Source organism: Panthera pardus, unplaced genomic scaffold (genome assembly GCF_024362965.1).
Source record: "Panthera pardus isolate Hobbes unplaced genomic scaffold, ASM2436296v1 HiC_scaffold_8, whole genome shotgun sequence".
Lineage (NCBI taxonomy): Eukaryota > Metazoa > Chordata > Mammalia > Carnivora > Felidae > Panthera > Panthera pardus.
Genome location: NW_026527013.1, coordinates 92,278,243 through 92,297,568, shown reverse-complemented (window position 1 = coordinate 92,297,568; position 19,326 = coordinate 92,278,243). Strand labels below are relative to the sequence as shown.

The following is a 19,326-nucleotide window of genomic DNA, read 5'->3' as shown; positions in this document are numbered from 1 at the left end:
CTCTTGCTACAGAGATCAAGGGACTAAGGAACAGCCAGGAGGAGCTAAAAAATTCTATCAATGAACTGCAAAATAAAATGGAGACAACTACAGCTCAGATTGAAGAGGCAGAAGAGAGAATAGGTGAACTAGAAGATAAAATTATGGAAAAAGAAGAAGCTGAGAAAAAGAGAGATAAAAAAATCCAGGAGTATGAGGGGAAAATTAGAGAACTAAGTGATGCACTAAAGAGAAATAATATATGCATAATTGGTATTCCAGAGGAGGAACAGAGAGGGAAAAGTGCTGAAGGTGTACTTGAAGAAATAATAGCTGAAAACTTCCCGGATCTGGGGAAGGAAAAAGGCATTGAAATCCAAGAGGCACAGAGAACTCCCTTCAGACGTAACTTGAATCGATCTTCTGCATGACATATCACAGTGAAACTGGCAAAATACAAGGATAAAGAGAAAATTCTGAAAGCAGCTAGAGACAAACGTGCTCTAACATATAAAGGGAGACCTATAAGACTCGTGACTGATCTCTCTTCTGAAACCTGGCAGGCCAGAAAGGAATGGCAGGAGATCTTCAATGTGATGAAGAGAAAAAATATGCAGCCGAGAATTCTTTATCAAGCAAGTCTGTCATTTAGAATAGAAGGAGAGATAAAGGTCTTCCCAAACAAACAAAAACTGAAGGAATTCGTCACCACTAAACCAGCCCTACAAGAGATCCTAAGGGGGATCCTGTGAGACAAAGTACCAGAGACATCGCTACAAGCATGAAACCTATGGACATCACAATGACTCTAAACCCTTATCTTTCTATAATAACACTGAATGTAAATGGACTAAATGCACCAACCAAAAGACAGGGTATCAGAATGGATAAAAAAAACAAGACCCATCTATTTGCTGTCTACAAGAGACTCATTTTAGACCTGAGGACACCTTCAGATTGAGAGTGAGGGGATGGAGAACTATTTATCATACCACTGGAAGTCAGAAGAAACTGAGTAGCCATACTTATATCAGACAAACTAGACTTTAAATTAAAGGCTGTCACAAGAGATGAAGAAGGGCATTATATAATAATCACAGGGTCTATCCATCAGTAAGAGCTAACAATTATAAATGTCTATGCGCCGAATACGGGAGCCCCCAAATATATAAAACAATTACTCACAAACATAAGCAACCTTATTGATAAGAATGTGGTCATTGCAGGGGACTTTAACACTCCACTTACAGAAATGGATAGATCATCTAGACACACGGTCAATAAAGAAACAAGGGCCCTGAATGATACATTGGATCAGATGGACTTGACAGATGTATTTAGAACTCTGCATCCCAAAGCAACAGAATATACTTTCTTCTCGAGTGCACATGGAACATTCTCCAAGATAGATCACATACCAGGTCACAAAACAGCCCTTCATAAGTATACAAGAATTGAAATCATACCATGCATACTTTCAGACCACAAAGCTATGAAGCTTGAAATCAACCACAGGAAAAAGTCTGGAAAACCTCCAAAAGCATGGAGGTTAAAGAACACCCTACTAAAGAATGAATGTGTCAACCAGGCAATTAGAGAAGAAATTAAAACATATATGGAAACAAACAAAAATGAAAATACAACAATCCAAACGCTTTGAGATGCAGCAAAGGCAGTCCTGAGAGGAAAATACATTGCAATCCAGGCCTATCTCAAGAAACAAGAAAAATCCCAAATACAAAATCTAACAGCACACCTAAAGGAAATAGAAGCAGAACAGCAAAGACAGCCTAAATCAAGCAGAAGAAGAGAAATAATAAAGATCAGAGCAGAAATAAACAATATAGAATCTAAAAAAACTGTAGAGCAGATCAACGAAACCAAGAGTTGGTTTTTTGAAAAAATAAACAAAATTGACAAACCTCTAGCCAGGCTTCTCAAAAAGAAAAGGGAGATGACCCAAGTAGATAAAATCATGAATGAAAATGGAATTATTACAACCAATCCCTCAGAGATACAAGCAATTATCAGGGAATACTATGAAAAATTATATGCCAACTAACTGGACAACCTGGAAGAAATGGACAAATTCCTAAACACCCACACGCTTCCAAAACTCAATCAGGAGGAAATAGAAAGCTCGAACGGACCCATAACCAGCGAAGAAATTGAATCAGTCATCAAAAGTCTCCCACTAAATAAGAGTCCAGGACCAGATAGCTTCCCAGGGGAGTTCTACCAGACGTTTAAAGCAGAGATAATACCTATCTTTCTGAAGCTATTCCAAGAAATAGAAAGGGAAGGAAAACTTCCAGACTCATTCTATGAAGCCAGTATTACTTTGATTCCTAAACCAGACAGAGACCCAGTAAAAAAAAGAGAACTACAGGCCAATATCCCTGATGAATATGGATGCAAAAATTCTCAATAAGATAATAGCAAATCGAATTCAACAGCATATAAAAAGAATTGTTCACCATGATCAAGTGGGATTCATTCCTGGGATGCAGGGCTGGTTCAACATTCGCAAATCAATCAACATGATACATCACATTAATAAAAGAAAAGATAAGAACCATATGATCCTGTCAATCGATGCAGAAAAGGCCTTTGACCAAATTCAGCACCCTTTCTTAATAAAAACCCTCGAGAAAGTCGGGATAGAAGGAACATACTTAAAGATCATAAAAGCCATTTATGAAAAGCCCACAGCTAACATCATCATCAATGGGGAAAAACTGAGAGCTTTTTCCCTGAGATCAGGAACACGACAGGGATGTCCACTCTCACCGCTGTTGTTTAACATAGTGTTGGAAGTTCTAGCACCAGCAATCAGACAACAAAAGGAAATCAAAGGCATCAAAATTGGCAAAGATGAAGTCAAGCTTTCACTTTTTGCAGATGACATGATATTATACATGGAAAATCCGATAGACTCCACCAAAAGTCTGCTAGAACTGATACATGAATTTAGTAAAGTTGCAGGATACAAAATCAATGTACAGAAATCAGTTGCATTCTTATACACTAATAATGAAGCAACAGAAAGACAAATAAAGAAACTGATCCCATTCACAATTGCACCAAGAAGCATAAAATACCTAGGAATAAATCTAACCAAAGATGTAAAAGATCTGTATGCTGAAAACTATAGAAAGCTTATGAAGGAAATTGAAGAAGATATAAATAAATGGAAAAACATTCCATGCTCATGGATTGGAAGAATAAATATTGTCAAAATGTCAATACTACCCAGGGGTATCTACACATTCAATGCAATCCCAATCAAAATTGCACCAGCATTCTTCTCGAAACTAGAACAAGCAATCCTAAAATTCATATGGAACCACAAAAGGCCCCGAATAGCCAAAGTAATTTTGAAGAAGAAGACCAAAGCACGAGGCATCACAATCCCAGACTATAGCCTCTACTACAAAGCTGTCATCATCAAGACAGCATTGTATTGGCACAAAAACAGACACATAGACCAATGGAATAGAATAGAAATCCCAGAACTAGACCCACAAACATATGGCCAACTCATCTTTGACAAAGCAAGAAAGAACATCCAAAGGAAAAAAAGACAGTCTCTTTAACAAATGGTGCTGGGAGAACTGGACAGCAACATGCAGAAGGTTGAAACTAGACCACTTTCTCACACCATTCACAAAAATAAACTCAAAATGGATAAAGGACCTGAATGTGAGACAGGAAACCATCAAAACCCTAGAGGAGAAAGCAGGAAAAGACCTCTCTGACCTCAGCTGCAGCAATTTCTTACTTGACACATCCCCAAAGGCAAGGGAATTAAAAGCAAAAATGAACTACTGGGACCTTATGAAGATAAAAAGCTTCTGCACAGCAAAGGAAACAACCAACAAAACTAAAAGGAAACCAACGGAATGGCAAAAGATATTTGCAAATGACATATCGGACAAAGGGCTAGTATCCAAAATCTATAAAGAGCTCATCAAACTCCACACCCGAAAAACAAATAACCCCGTGAAGAAATGGGCAGAAAACATGAATAGACACTTCTCTGAAGAAGACATCCGGATGGCCAACAGGCACATGAAAAGATGCTCAACGTCACTCCTCATCAGGGAAATACAAATCAAAACCACACTCAGATATCACCTCACGCCAGTCAGAGTGGCCAAAATGAAGAAATCAGGAGACTATAGATGCTGGAGAGGATGTGGAGAAATGGGAACCCTCTTGCACTGTTGGTGGGAATGCAAATTGGTGTAGCCGCTCTGGAAAACAGTGTGGAGGTTCCTCAGAAAATTAAAAATAGATCTACCCTATGACCCAGCAATAGCACTGCTAGGAATTTACCCAAGGGATACAGGAGTACTGATGCATAGGGGCACTTGTACCCCAATGTTTATAGCAGCACTCTCAACAATAGCCAAATTATGGAAAGAGCCTAAATGTCCATCAACGGATGAATGGATAAAGAAATTGTGGTTTATATACACAATGGAGTACTACGTGGCAATGAGAAAGAATGAAATATGGCCTTTTGTAGCAACGTGGATGGAACTGGAGACTGTTATGCTAAGTGAAATAAGTCATACAGAGAAAGACAGATACCATATGTTTTCACTCTTATGTGGATCCTGAGAAACTTACCAGAAGACCATGGGGGAGGGGAAGAAAAAAAAAAAAAAGAAAGAAACAAAGAAAGGTTAGAGAGGGAGGGAACCAAAACATAAGAGACTGTTAAAAACTGAGAACAAAATGAGGGTTGAAGGGTTGGGGGGAATGGGTGATGGGCTCTGGGCTCTGAGGATGAGCACTGGATGTTGTATGGAAACCAATTAAACAATAAATTTTCTATTTAAAAAGATAAAATAAAATAAAATAAATGAGAAAGCATCATTTCACTCAAAAACAAAAAACAAAAACAAAACCTTTGAAAGTCACATAGCCTATATTCCAAATGTATTCAGATCCATACCTAAGTTTTAAGTTAGATTAACTTTCATCCTGCTAACTAGATCACTAAATTAAATCCAACATGTTCAACCATTTCATTCAGTTCTGATTTTTTTTTTTAGATTATTCTTTCCATTAGGACTACAGTTTCTACTGATATTACACATTTCATTGAATTTTGTTTCTCTCTCACAGCTAGCGGTCACGACATCTAAAGTCTTTCTCCTGACAACTGTGTATGTATTCACATATATCTTGGAGACATAAAGCAGGAGTGAAAAGAAGGCTAAATCACTGGGAAACTGTTCATTTTGGGGACACACAGACCTCGTCTTCTTGCTACCCTACCTTCTATCCCAGGAAAGTTGATAATATAACACCGATAAAACCTAGGAAATAAGTTCTACTTTTAAAATACATACATATGTACTTATTTTTTAAAAGACCAGACAACTTCTCCAGCCTACCTTTTGGAAGAAAGAGAGTGTATTTAAGTGGAAACTCATTGGTTCGGTCTGTGATGTGGTATCATATGGGCACATGGGGTCAGTGGCGCCAGAGCTGTCACACTGCCCTTCATCCTGTGGCTTGCCTTGACAGTGGGGTCCTGACACCGAGAGAGTTTTAGTGACTTAGTAGAGCCTTTTTCACTTGAGTTACGGGAACTCTGTGGACTAGAAAATTTAATAGTGAATGAGAAAAATAAAAATGTTGCCTTATATTTAGAACACCTTGCTTATACCATGCCCAGAGCAGGAAGGTAAAAGAGAATTAATTGTGGTCAAGGGTTTAAAAAAAAAAACAAAACATTTACTGATTTCCAATCCCAAAATAATGCTGAAAAACCGAAAAAGCAGTCCATCACCCTACAAAAGAGTTACAGCTGGAGATCCTTCATACTGTATAGCCCACCAATCTAAGAGAGCTCCAGTTTTAACTGCGCCATGAATAAAAAGACACCAGCCTCCAGCACCGGGATTATGATCTACCTACTCAGAAAAATGATTAATTTAAGATAAATAGATGCTGGCTTCAGACACACTGAATGCATTTCTCAGATACTTTTGCAGCAACACTCAATCATCTCAGATGTTATGAAGTATTCAGAGGGATTATTCTTTTCTACTCATATAACACAAAGCATTCAAGATTTAATCTAGCTCCCGGTATGGTAGAGTTGAATTGTATTCCACTTTACCATCACCTTGCCAACAGAAATCTCTTCTTGGAATTTGTCACCACGAAACCAGCCCTACAAGAGATCCTAAGGGGGATCCTGTGAGACAAAGTACCAGAGACATCACTACAAGCATAAAACATACAGACATCACAATGACTCTAAACCCATATCTTTCTATAATAACACTGAATGTAAATGGATTAAATGCGCCAACTAAAAGACATAGGGTATCAGAATGGATAAAAAAACAAGACCCATCTATTTGCTGTCTACAAGAGACTCATTTTAGACCTGAGGACACCTTTAGATTGAGAGTGAGGGGATGGAGAACTATTTATCATGCTCCTGGAAGCCAAAAGAAAGCTGGAGTAGCCATACTTCTATCAGACAAACTAGACTTTAAATTAAAGGCTGTAACAAGAGATGAAGAAGGGCATTATATAATAATCACAGGGTCTATCCACCAGGAAGAGCTAACTATTATAAATGTCTATGCGCCAAATACCCGAGCCCCCAGATATATAAAACAATTACTCATAAACATAAGCAACCTTATTGATAAGAATGTGGTCATTGCAGGGGACTTTAACACCCCACTTACAGAAATGGATAGATCATCTAGACACACAGTCAATAAAGAAACAAGGGCCCTGAATGATACATTGGATCAGATGGACTTGACAGATATATTTAGAACTCTGCATCCCAAAGCAACAGAATATACTTTCTTCTCGAGTGCACATGGAACATTCTCCAAGATAGATCATATACTGGGTCACAAAACAGCCCTTCATAAGTTTACAACAATTGAAATTATACCATGCATACTTTCAGACCACAAAGCTATGAAGCTTGAAATCAACCACAGGAAAAAGTCTGGAAAACCTCCAAAAGCATGGAGGTTAAAGAACACCCTACTAACGAATGAGTGGGTCAACCAGGCAATTAGAGAAGAAATTAAAACATATATGGAAACAAACGAAAATGAAAATACAACAATCCAAACGCTTTGGGATGCAGCGAAGGCAGTCCTGAGAGGAAAATACATTGCAATCCAGGCCTATCTCAAGAAACAAGAAAAATCCCAAATACAAAATCTAACAGCACACCTAAAGGAAATAGAAGCAGAACAGCAAAGGCAGCCTAAACCCAGCAGAAGAAGAGAAATCATAAAGATCAGAGCAGAAATAAACAATATAGAATCTAAAAAAACTGTAGAGCAGATCAACGAAACCAAGAGTTGGTTTTTTGAAAAAATAAACAAAATTGACAAACCTCTAGCCAGGCTTCTCAAAAAGAAAAGGGAGATGACCCAAATAGATAAAATCATGAATGAAAATGGAATGATTACAACCAATCCCTCAGAGATACAAACAATTATCAGGGAATACTATGAAAAATTATATGCCAGCAAATTGGACAACCTGGAAGAAATGGACAAATTTCTAAACACCCACACGCTTCCAAAACTCAATCAGGAGGAAATAGAAAGCTTGAACAGACCCATAACCAGCGAAGAAATTGAATCGGTTATCAAAAATCTCCCAACAAATAAGAGTCCAGGACCAGATGGCTTCCCAGGGGAGTTCTACCAGACGTTTAAAGCAGAGATAATACCTATCCTTCTCAAGCTATTCCAAGAAATAGAAAGGGAAGGAAAACTTCCAGACTCATTCTATGAAGCCAGTATTACTTTGATTCCTAAACCAGACAGAGACCCAGTAAAAAAAGAGAACTACAGGCCAATATCCCTGATGAATATGGATGCAAAAATTCTTAATAAGATACTAGCAAATCGAATTCAACAGCATATAAAAAGAATTATTCACCATGATCAAGTGGGATTCATTCCTGGGATGCAGGGCTGGTTCAACATTCGCAAATCAATCAACGTGATACATCACATTAACAAAAAAAAAGATAAGAACCATATGATCCTGTCAATCGATGCAGAAAAGGCCTTTGACAAAATCCAGCACCCTTTCTTAATAAAAACCCTTGAGAAAGTCGGGATAGAAGGAACATACTTAAAGATCATAAAGGCCATTTATGAAAAGCCCACAGCTAACATCATCCTCAACGGGGAAAAACTGAGAGCTTTTTCCCTGAGATCAGGAACACGACAGGGATGTCCACTCTCACCGCTGTTGTTTAACATAGTGCTGGAAGTTCTAGCATCAGCAATCAGACAACAAAAGGAAATCAAAGGCATCAAAATTGGCAAAGATGAAGTCAAGCTTTCGCTTTTTGCAGATGACATGATATTATACATGGAAAATCCGATAGACTCCACCAAAAGTCTGCTAGAACTGATACATGAATTCAGCAAAGTTGCAGGATACAAAATCAATGTGCAGAAATCAGTTGCATTCTTATACACTAACAATGAAGCAACAGAAAGACAAATGAAGAAACTGATCCCATTCACAATTGCACCAAGAAGCATAAAATACCTAGGAATAAATCTAACCCAAGATGTAAAAGATCTGTATGCTGAAAACTATAGAAAGCTTATGCAGGTAATTGAAGAAGATATAAAGAAATGGAAAGACATTCCCTGCTCATGGATTGGAAGAATAAATATTGTCAAAATGTCAATACTACCCAAAGCTATCTACACATTCAATGCAATCCCAATCAAAATTGCACCAGCATTCTTCTCGAAACTAGAACAAGCAATCCTAAAATTCATATGGAACCACAAAAGGCCCCGAATAGCCAAAGTAATTTTGAAGAAGACCAAAGCAGGAGGCATCACAATCCCAGACTTTAGCCTCTACTACAAAGCTGTCATCATCAAGACAGCATGGTATTGGCATAAAAACAGACACATAGACCAATGGAATAGAATAGAAACCCCAGAACTAGACCCACAAACGTATGGCCAACTAATCTTTGACAAAGCAGGAAAGAACATCCAATGGAAAAAAGACAGTCTCTTTAACAAATGGTGCTGGGAGAACTGGACAGCAACATGCAGAAGGTTGAAACTAGACCACTTTCTCACACCATTCACAAAAATAAACTCAAAATGGATAAAGGACCTGAATGTGAGACAGGAAACCATCAAAACCTTAGAGGAGAAAGCAGGAAAAGACCTCTCTGACCTCAGCCGTAGCAATCTCTTACTCGGCACATCCCCAAAGGCAAGGGAATTAAAAGCAAAAGTGAATTACTGGGACCTTATGAAGATAAAAAGCTTCTGCACAGCAAAGGAAACAACCAACAAAACTAAAAGGAAACCAACGGAATGGCAAAAGATATTTGCAAATGACACATCGGACAAAGGGCTAGTATCCAAAATCTATAAAGAGCTCATCAAACTCCACACCCGAAAAACAAATAACCCCGTGAAGAAATGGGCAGAAAACATGAATAGACACTTCTCTAAAGAAGACATCCGGATGGCCAACAGGCACATGAAAAGATGTTCAACGTCGCTCCTCATCAGGGAAATACAAATCAAAACCACACTCAGATATCACCTCACGCCAGTCAGAGTGGCCAAAATGAAGAAATCAGGAGACTATAGATGCTGGAGAGGATGTGGAGAAATGGGAACCCTCTTGCACTGTTGGTGGGAATGCAAATTGGTGCAGCCGCTCTGGAAAGCAGTGTGGAGGTTCCTCAGAAAATTAAAAATAGACCTACCCTATGACCCAGCAATAGCACTGCTAGGAATTTATCCAAGGGATACAGGAGTACTGATGCATAGGGGCACCTGTACCCCAATGTTTATAGCGGCACTCTCAACAATAGCCAAAATATGGAAAGAGCCTAAATGTCCATCAACTGATGAATGGATAAAGAAATTGTGGTTTATATACACAATGGAATACTACGTGGCAATGAGAAAAAATGAAATATGGCCTTTTGTAGCAACATGGATGGAACTGGAGAGTGTGATGCTAAGTGAAATAAGCCATACAGAGAAAGACAGATACCATATGGTTTCACTCTTATGTGGATCCTGAGAAACATAACAGAAACCCATGGGGGAGGGGAAGGAAAAAAAAAAAAAAAGAGGTTAGAGTGGGAGAGAGCCAAAGCATAAGAGACTGTTAAAAACTGAGAACAAACTGAGGGTTGATGGGGGGTGGGAGGGAGGGCAGGGTGGGTGATGGGTATTGAGGAGGGCACCTTTTGGGATGAGCACTGGGTGTTGTATGGAAACCAATTTGACAGTAAATTTCATATAATAAAAAATAGAAAAATAAAAAAAAAAAAGAAATCTCTTCTTAATTTTCGTTTTCATAACATAAACTTCCTTTTGTTCTTTTCATTGCCCACCTTTATATTTCATTATATTAAAGTGGCTTAACTGTAAAATATAATAGTAAAATGATGCCACTTAAAACACATTAATAAGTCAAACAGAAAAGACCAATCACAACCTAATAATATTTTTTTAATGTTGCAGAGCATGACTATGCTTTAGTTTTCCCTGAAAAGATTTTAAGATTAGCTTTTTATTTATTTTTTGAGAGAGAGAGGAAGGGCACAAGTGAACAAGGGGCAGAGAGAGAGAGAGAACCCCATGAGGGGCAGAGAGAGAGAAAAAGAGAAGGAGAGAGAAGGAGAGAGAAGGAGAGAAGCAAGCTCATCAAACCAGGGCTTGTGTTTTGCCCAATGCGGGGCTCAAGCTCACCAACCGTGAGATCATGACCTAAGCCAAAGTCAGATGCTTAATGACTGAGCCACCCAGGCACCCAAGATGAGCTTTTTCAAAGTATAGGTTGTAAGTGTAAAGTTATCTTCAGTCAAAAAAAAACTACTGATTTTTTAATTCTTAGTTCACAAAGAAAAGAGCTAGTTGAAGGCAAAAAGGATGTGCACTAGGCCAGAGAGCTGCACTTGATTCCAATATAATAATATCATGACCAAGAAGAATTTCCCTGTTTTTATGAGGCACAGGTCCTGGAGAATGACCTTATAAAACATGTAAGACTAGTCTGGTTCTCAAATACATCACTGGAAGCAAATTTCTAACAACCAAAAATGTGTTACTGAACACAAGTCACACTGCTGGCCTCCACCTCTGGAAATTCATTAAACATCACTTCCCACAACCCGGTGAGCCTGGGTCCAAAATAGACTTTAATCAAGAGCCGAAGCTTAAAAGTATGCTTTCTTTTTACTGCTGCACTGTCTTATCATTGAAAAGGCACACACGCAAACACACACATGCACACACACACACACACACACGAGATAGATCTTAAATACAGGTCCATGGTAGCTAAGTACAATATTTTGTGAAGTAGACTGGAGATTTAACCCATCAAGCAATGAAAAGGCTAGGATATTTCTGTACCTTGTAAAAAGGTTCCCTAAAATTTCCAGATATGAAAGTTATGTTATACTTTCAGCTCTGTTTATGATAAAAACAAAGTTATCCTTCCCAGAAAACCGTAATCAAAAAAGTGTGGCCTCTCTCAAAGTCAGACTGTCCTTAATGAAAAATTATAATCATAAACAAAAACAATTATAGCAATCAATACTCAAGTTGTTTGGCTAAAAGTTCTAAGAAGTGACTGATCCAAATGACATTACTTTTTGACAATGAAGATTACTGGTGCCGGAGAATTTGGCCTTTATCAGTATGCTTTTATTCATCTTCTATTAATAGTGAATTTTTCTGAGTATATAACACATAAATAGTAGAAATGGCTCAGCCCAAGAAAAGTGAAAAGTTGTGTGTCAATATAAAATATTCACAGAGAAATCATAATTGTTTCTATTAACTAGATCATTGGGTTAGAAATTAAGACCTTCTTGGTTCAGCCATAATCTTATCAAATGTGATGCTTAGAACTTCTCAAGGCTAACAGAGGGACAAAATGATTATCCATGTTTCAGCGCACAAAGGCAGAGAGTACAAGACAGCTTTGTCTAGGGACTCTCCTGGAATAAGTATTCATACCGAAAAAGTTTTTCCATGGGGTCAATGGTGGCACATATGTAGCTGAGCGGTGCCTGTCATAGAGACAAAGAACTAGGGTGACAGATGAGGCATGGACCAGAAAGGCATTCATGCATCTCTAGCAGATGCCAGTGCTGAAGAATGATGATGGAGCACCAGATGCCTACACTTCCCCACTGTGATGCCACGGTAGAGCCTGTGAATTTGTCCTCCCAAATGAAGTAATTACCCAAGTATATGTTCATTTTCTATAACTCACTTCACAAAAAAGTGACTGTACCTTATGATTACATATATTAAAACAATGGTGCATAGTCTCTCATGAGGCTGTCAAACATCCACAACTACTAAGGTTGGTGGGTGTAGCTTCTGGAAAAGTATGAAATTTCCCTGAATTAGGATGGGCAAAAGGGCTTTAAATTTAGTGTAGGCTGGAAAGGTTGCAGGATCATAAAGATATGGATAAATAAAGGAAAATCTGTTTGGATACCTAGGACATAGCTAATCTTTAAAAATATTTCACTATGTTTTTTTTACCTACTGCTGCTCTGGATACATAAATTAAAAATTATGTAGTTACTTAGACTTGGAATATTAACATTACTCTTCATGTAAACAGAAATACTTTCCAACATTTTAAATTCTAGCCTGAATCTTCATTACATGTATGGGACATAACAATATTTTAGTAGGCATTTCTGACTCTAGGATTTTCCCTCCCCAAATATCCTAAATACACATTAAAACCATTAAGTGTGGCACCCTTCAGATTACTTCTCTGTGTAAAAATATTGCCCAACTCCTTCCTGAACACCACAAAATTCAGATTCCTGTACCTTTTTGGAAGAGCCATAGCACAACTCTACTTATTGAAATATCTATCGTATTTCCTGAAAAGTAATCTAGTAAGAAGTATCATCTCACTGCTTCCGTATTTCATGCGTGTTGTTTTTGTCAACCTTGATATAAGGTAAGCTACTTGATGGCAGTAATATCAATTGGCGTCTTTGTGCCATGTTTTCCTTAACTGAAAAAGGAATATGCTATGTCAGTGATGCTAAGTTTCCTTCCAACTCTAAACTTCTTTCAGTTCCATTTTCTCCATTCTGCACAGCACATTGATCAAAATTAAACCAAAAGCAAGCACTAAAATAGATATTAGCTTATTGATGATGTGTTTTAGCATAACAGATGATGTGAACCAAAGTAGATACTTGCGCTGAAATTACAAAGATACTACTCCAAGCATAATGACTTTTCTATGTGGAAGGCAACTTTGTTATTAGAACTCAAAGTTTTTAAAGGCATGAAAAACTAAGTTAAGACTTGTGTTTAGATCACTGACACAACGTGCACCAAATGTTAGTAATTTGTATATCTTTGGGGCTCTTCTGTTTGCAGAACATAAATTTGATAAAGGAGGAAGAATAAATACAATACAGAGTTCAGGGTTATTTATGGTCTCCAAAATCTCTGTTTAAAGCTGACGATCTAACAATATTTTCAAAGCTTACAATATAGCATTCGATTTTCAGACTCCACCTTCCTGGCTGGGCACAATGGCAGTTAAAAAAAAAAAAAAAAAAGAACAGTATGCAGTATGCTAGTTTTTAATAGAGAAAAACCTAGGATCACTGTAGGATAATTACCCTACAATCTTCTTCCTCTGTAATTTACTACCAGAGTGCTTTCATTCTTCTTACTGCCAAATGTTTGGGAGGAGTAGACTACTCTTTGACCAGTTATTCTATATTGACTCAAGTCAACAACTGTAACCTGGCTTCCCTCTCATTTTATTGATTTTTTTTTAAGTCTCTATGACACTTGCAATTGCCAATACTAGAAAGTCACTTCAGTCCTCAAGTTTTTTTACCTCTCTTTAGAATTTTACCACTATCACTCACTTTTAAACGTCTCTCCTTAATTGACCTTCATGGCCCTGTTTCCTTAGTTTCCCATGTACCTCTTCTGTTCTGTTGCATCTTTCACTGGCTCTCATTTGCCCACTTCTTAAAATTAAGTGTTTCATATGGTTTTTTCTCCATCTTCTTCCTTTCCTGTCATTACTTCACAAGTACATTGGTGCCCATGGTTTCAACTTTTCCCTGAGTGCAGATGATGATCAAATTTGCATCATGATGCTGACGTTTCTAGGTCTCTGGGCTCCTAATTGCATTTCTACCTGGATGTTCTTATGGAAAGTCCACTTCAACATAATAGTTACAAATTATTTTTCTTCCCAAATCTGGGCTTTCTCCTTTATCCTCCATCTGTATTTTAAAAATAAGTCTTCCCAGCTACTGACCTTCACATTCATGAACCCTCTTTAAATATTTCCATAGCTCACCCCCACATCCAATTGGCCAAGTCATGTCTACTTTGGTGATGATTTTCATACAGTCCTCATTCTAAGCAACTGCCAAAATCTTTAAAGACCCACCTTTCTCCCAGTGCTAGGCTTTAGGCTACTCATACAAAGAGGATCTCACTTTATGCAAGGTGTTTCTAAACTGAAGCTCCTGGACTGTGTCTTGATAAAAACTCCATCTTCTATCTCTGTGTTTTCCCATTCTGACTGCCAATCAGTAAGCCCAGACATCCTGAGTGCTGATCCTTCTTGTTCCACTTGGTCCAGAATCTTCCCTTGTACAGCTTCTACCCATCAGCAGCCCCTCAAACTAGACTATCCCAGTCCACAAACAGAGCAACACAGTATTACCTTGGACCAAACCAGTACCACAGCCTATTGGGTTTTTTAATGTTATTTTTTTAATAGAATAGTAATGTAGACATTCTTAGAGAAAGTTTTTAAATGCAAAACAAATATCGCCATCAAATTCCACCATTTTTAACATTTGGTTAGATTTCTCTCTGTGTTGTCTTTTTTAAAATAAAATGGGGATCACATGTTATATGCAACTTAGCATATTATATTATTTACTTTGAGAGTAACTGTTTTCTGTGCATTTAAAATATTCTTCAAAAATTATTTCAGGGCATCACAGTATTGCATAATTAATATATGCATTCAATTTTTCGAAATTCTCTCTAAATTCCTACAATAACCATCGCTGCAAATATTAAAATGTTTGTCAATAATTTTATTCATGATATGTACCCAAAAGAGGCATTAGAGTATGAAAATTTTAAGCTCACGATCCATATTACTATATTACTTTTGAGAAGAGTTAAACCAATTTACTCTTTGACTATCAGAAGAGGAGAGCACTCATTCGCCAGCTGCAGAATTCTTAAAAGTATTCTGGCTGCCTCCACTATTTCCCATCTCTAATTCCTCTGCACTTCACAAGCAACTTTCTAAAACACAGTTATGATTATAGGCACTCAAAAAGTCCCAGTGATTCCCTACCACCCACAGAGTAAAATTCATACCTCTGAGTGTGGCATCCAAGTCCTCTGCAAAAGAGTTGCAACTTCTTTTTTCTCCTTTTCATGTCTCCCTTCCATTCACCCTCCAACCTAGACCAGCCGTTTCACTCGGGGCTATACTTAGAATCACCTGGAGAGGCTCTCACAAACACACATGCTCGAGTTCCTTTTCACACTAATTAAATACAAATCAGGAGCTGGCTTCTTCTTTAATTCTCCACCAGATGATTCTAATAGACGGCCAGTGTTTAAATCACCACAAGCCAGGCCATTCTTCCTTAAATGGAAACACTGGAAGAATTTTTGTCAAAAAGGCAAATTTTTGGACCACACTTCAAGTGTACTAACTCTGACTTTTTAGGGTTAGAGACCAGGAATCTACAATTTAACAAACCTGCAGATTCTATAGCTTGAGAACTACACTCTAGTTACACAATACCACTGTCATTTTCTTACCGAAGTGCCACATTTCCCAGCTCTATAATATATGTCCTCTTTATACTTCTTGCTTATAGAGTCTGTTCTGTATCTTCCTTAATCCCCATCTCTTCCCTACCCCACTCCGACCCCCCACATAAATCATATCATTTTTCATGTCCAACTTAAATACTAGTTCTTCAAGTCAGGTTTAATTGTTCCAGCATTTTTTTTGCTTTCTGTGTTTGTTGTTTATGTCCTTATTATATTTCTCCTTGCCAGTCCTGTACTAAGCGTAATTGTGTAGACTTTAAGATCTACTCATAGAAATGACTCTTTCACATGTAGATACAACATCTGACTTACAAGAACATCTCCACAACGTCTGGTGCATTTTTCTACATAGAGTAGATATATGCTAAATGTTTGAATTGAATAACAAAGTATTTTTAGCCTGTGCTCTCCGTGATAAATAATTACCAAACACTACTCCATAATGTTTTTGACAAAGAGAAGCAATGCTGAAGAAGGTAATCTAGTTTTCTTTTTTTATATATAAATCTTCAAATTTCTCATGATTTGATAACATCTTTTTTGCTCTGCTAAATCAAGTGGGGGTTTTATTGTCTACTTAATAGTTTACACATGTGATCTTAGTGAAAGGCTCTACCCCAGTTGTTAGCCATTTATTTAGAACATGAATTTTCATGCTAATCATTTAGATATATGAAAACACAGAAAACGTTAGTGGCAATCATTTAGAGTTTTCTGTTTCTCTAGTATATGAGCACTGGTGAAAGTTTAAAGTGGGATCTGGTATTCCAGAGAGAAAAGAAGCAAGTCAGTCAATGCACATCCTCCCATTAGAAAGAAATGAATTCCAGAAACATTCACAAAGCCACTTTCCAGCTCTGTCCCCCTGGGAAGGCCATGCCCAATAGAAGCTCATTCATTAAGCTTTCCAGAAAACCAGAGGCACCCTTTCTACCTCAGTGCTTCTAAAGCACTGAACATCATTCACACCGTATATATTATGTCTTCCCCTGCCCAATGGTCATTCATGATCTCAACACCTCTTACCGGACTCTAAACTCCTAAAATTAGGGACCAGGTGTTTTCCATGTTTGTGTTTCTTACAATGCCCATGATGTTACCTGGCACACAAAACGTGTAGATAAACCTGGGATAAATGAGGGATTAAAGACAGTAAATCAATTTTGTTGAATTACAGGTATGAGGTAAGAGTTTTCAATCTCATTTATCCAAACCACAAGGTAGCCTTCATTTCTAGAAAAACTGTCACATCATAGAGAAGCAAAGAATGGTCCTGTGAGCGTGGATACTGAGAGGGAATAATTTTCCTGCTCTTTAGCTTAGGTAGACAGAACAGGGAGGTTGCTGAGAGCATGTGTGAATTGTGTGTAAAGCACTTAAATAGCCCATGCTTTAGTTTCATCTTCTATAATTGTGGGCTAAATTTCTATCTGCCTTATAGGGTTGTAGTGAAGACTGAATTACTTAATATGTGTAAAAGCATCTAGTGTAGGACACATGGTAAATAATCAATTAGTGGTATTTAATTGTTCTAATCCTTTCTTTCTGTCTCACAAAGATAAAGGATCCTGGGAGTCTGTTTTTCAGAAACACGTGGTTCTAGAAAATAAAACCAGAGCATAAAGTATATAGTAAATATTAATGTGCATGCTTGACATGAGTAACAAATACACGCTGTGTACTTCTGTGAGATGGGCTGGATAATAAGAGTGGATAGTAGAAAATCTGAAAGAGGACTCCTCAGCATTATCAGTTTCCATTCAGGTTCTGCTACTTGTCGGTTGTTTGAACTTAGATATCTATTCTAACAGACCACTCTGGGAAAACAAACACCAATGTCTTATCCCATTGGACAGACAGAGGAGCTCTTCTGCTTGACTTGCCACCTGAAGATAAATAACTGGCCTTTAATCGATGGAACACAATTACTGCGGCATCTGAGAATTCAAATGCCAAGTGTCCGTCACACAGAGCTTGTACAATTATCAAGTATAATTACATACAACCAGCCCATACAAAATTGCCCACACTGTGTGTTGCTTCTATTCCTATCTTCTCAAAACTTTACTCTTGACACTTAAGAGTATGATTGATGAAAGGCAAGAAAACAAAGTAAGTTGCCTTTAACTGTGATGTGACAATGAAACTAAAATGTGCAAGCAACAACCCAGCAACTAAACATGCATCAAGAAATGGAAAAATACATTGGGAAAATATATGCCAAGCTATTTATTATCTCTGGTGGTAAAAACTACTGATTCTAAATGTGTTCTGTTGAACCACACAAAACTTAGAAATGTATAGAATTGCCCTCTCCTAGCATTCTATGGAGGGAAGTAAACAGGAAAGACTTTATTAAAAAAAAAAAAAAAGTAGTTCCTGAGCTTTAGGAAGCAGATGTGTCATGAGGTCTTAGAGTTTCATGTTCTTAGCTGAATAGGTGAGGTGGAAAATACTGAGGGTGGGAGATTCTTATTAAAATCCAAATAAAGAGCAAGGATTACAGAGAAATCAACAACCTATGATACATTTCAAAGTAAAAAGTAAACAGACTTAATAACAGAATAGAGTTGGGGGATAATTTTTAGGAAACATGAAGAGATAAGATCTAGGATGTTGGCCTTGGAGATGAGAGAAAATTGTAAACTGAGACACATATATTTGTAAAAGGAAATATCCAGAGAATAATAATAAAAAATGTTGGCATTTTAAGTCTAAAAGGTTAGCACTACATCCAAAGATAAGAGTTGTAAATAGGATTACAATTTAGGAGTTCTCTGTACAGAAAAATTACTGCAATGGAAATTCCATTGTTTTCTTCTTTCTCAACCCCAACAAACTAACTGTATCTGCCTTGAAACTTATATTGAGAAGGAGTCCAAGTCCATGGCTGGACTGAGCAGGAAAGGCTCCATGGTCAATCAGCAATGTCGATCATTAAATTTGGAGGCAAGAATGACATTGAGGACCACTCATCTGCCCTCACAAAAGATGGTGCTAAGCTACTTGGGCACGGATGAACACAGAGCCTCAGCTTTTCCCAGAGCTGAGTTTGAGAAGGAACTGAGCAACCCCACAAACAGAGATTTGGCAAGAAATTCAGGCAGGTCCAGAGTCATAGAAACCAAGGGAGGAGAGAAGGCCATAAAGGAGGTTGTGGTGAACACAATCACATTCTACAAAGTAGTAGGAATGATGAGCCTGAAAACAAGCCCTGGAGTGAACAGTGACAAGTTTCCCATGTGCCTTGGGAAAGACTGTATCATTTCAGGAAGCAATGAAATGGACCCTGTAAAGAATTAGTTTTTATGTACCACACAATTAAAGAATTATGAAGTCACCTCTTATTACTGTATGTCATTAAAAACAGATCGTAAGTTTGGATAACAGAAACCTTAGGGGGAAAAATACTCTAAGGTTTGCTTTTTAAAAATTGAATAAG

General features: G+C 37.7%; 1 protein-coding gene across 1 annotated transcript in view; it reads right to left on the bottom strand.

Moving 5' to 3' along the window:
- Positions 1-19,326, bottom strand: part of ZNF804B (zinc finger protein 804B) — a 514,063-nt gene that overhangs the window by 463,443 nt on the left and 31,294 nt on the right. The gene's annotated exons all lie outside the window — the stretch shown is intronic.